The sequence below is a fragment of the Scaptodrosophila lebanonensis genome, unplaced genomic scaffold, assembly GCF_003285725.1.
Source record: "Scaptodrosophila lebanonensis strain 11010-0011.00,11010-0021.00 unplaced genomic scaffold, SlebRS2 tig00000072-arrow-pilon, whole genome shotgun sequence".
In the NCBI taxonomy this organism is placed as follows: domain Eukaryota; kingdom Metazoa; phylum Arthropoda; class Insecta; order Diptera; family Drosophilidae; genus Scaptodrosophila; species Scaptodrosophila lebanonensis.
The window spans coordinates 5,586,024-5,587,739 of NW_022060558.1; positions in this window are offsets into that span (position 1 = coordinate 5,586,024).

Here is a 1,716-nt window from a genome sequence, read left to right on the forward strand (position 1 = left end):
CGGAGCTTTAAGCTCTCTTGTAATTTATAAAAATGAATTGACGTTTTGAACGCTCTTAGTAGAGGATTTTCAGTTTAAAATATAATTCTATATGTACGAGTATATGCAAACCCTTGTACAAATTCAATGGAAAACAAACTTAAGATATTTATATAATAGTTCATATTGACTGGCTTAAACCAATAAAACCAATAAATTTAAAATATATCGAAATGAACCTTATCTGCTTATCCAAAAAATAAAGTAAACTAAGTTTTCAAGTCTTGTCAGTATGGACTCTACCGCTTTCCGAAATCCGAGCATTCACCAGTCAGGCGGATAGGCCGAAGCACATACAAGTATTTACACAGATTCGCTTCATCGTCGACATCAAAATTTCGAGATTCTTCCTTTATAATAATTTAAATATATCCATTTACTTATTGGGCACAGAAATCTACAGATATACACATTCTTTATTATAAAATACATATGAGGGTACGTTGTTTTAAGTGTTTAGACGTGCAACATCCTTCAGAAGGACAAAAAGAATCTAAATCGCAATGAACGTCTGTCTGTTTTAATCAATACTCCTCCTCCCGATTTATATCTATCCCGAAGAAACTTTGCGTTGTAGCCTTATCACATTAGACGAGTATGAAATGATTTAATTTGTGTGTCAAAATTGCAAAATTAGAAGTTTTTCTCGTTGTCAAGCCCTGTACCCGAAGGTACAAAGTTCAAATTTCATTCCCCAGAGTCAATTCTAAGAAAAGTTAAACCCTCGGGCTTGCTCGACTGCAGAATTATCTCTTTTCTCCTGTATTTACTTATTGCTAATTAAGCAAGAAATATATTGCCAAGCCATTCAGTAAATTTCCTATTAGTTTAATTAGTTTAAGGATATATGAATTAAAAGTAATCCAGTATCGCCAGTACCTATTCTTTAGACTTTTTATACCCTGTACCCGTAGGGTAAAAAGGGTATATTAGGTTTGTGCAAAGTTTGTAACATGCAGAAGGAAGCATCTCCGACCCCATAAAGTATATATATTCTGAATCAGCATGACGAGAGAAATCGATCTAGACATGTCCGTCCGTCCGTCTGTCCGTCTGGATGAACGCGAGGATCTCAGAAACTATAAAAGCTAGAATAACCAAAGTTGGCATACAGATTCTCCTAGGTCCGAGAAAGGACGAGTTTATTTTATTTTTTTTAATTCCCCCCCCCCCCCCCCCTTCCCCCGCTACAGAATTTCGTCAATAGCGTCCACATTTCAAATGCTACCTAAACCAAACTTTGCACACATAATTTGTATATAATTGTCTACTGTTGTTCAAAATTTTATTCAATTCTAAGAAAAGTTATTAGCGAAACAAATTCTCGCCAGTACAACCCCACGAAACTGCAGCAACAAGTTCGCTCTTCTTCTTCCTCTTTTTGCTGCTGCTATGGGCGCATATAACTCAGTGACGGAAGTTTACATGGGTACAGGGTATTACACTGTCGGGCTTGCTCGACTGTAGCGTTCTCTCTTGTTTAATTTAAACGCTTTCATAAACTTATAAATTAATATTGATATCAAGAATTCACAAAAGAATTGCCCTGTGGATTCAAACGATAAGGCCACTATAAAGGCGACTTAACAGCGATGTCTTTTGTAATGCATTACAGATATCTCATTAAAAATAATGCAAAAATGATTAGTGAATTAGTGAATGAGGAACAGCTTTCCC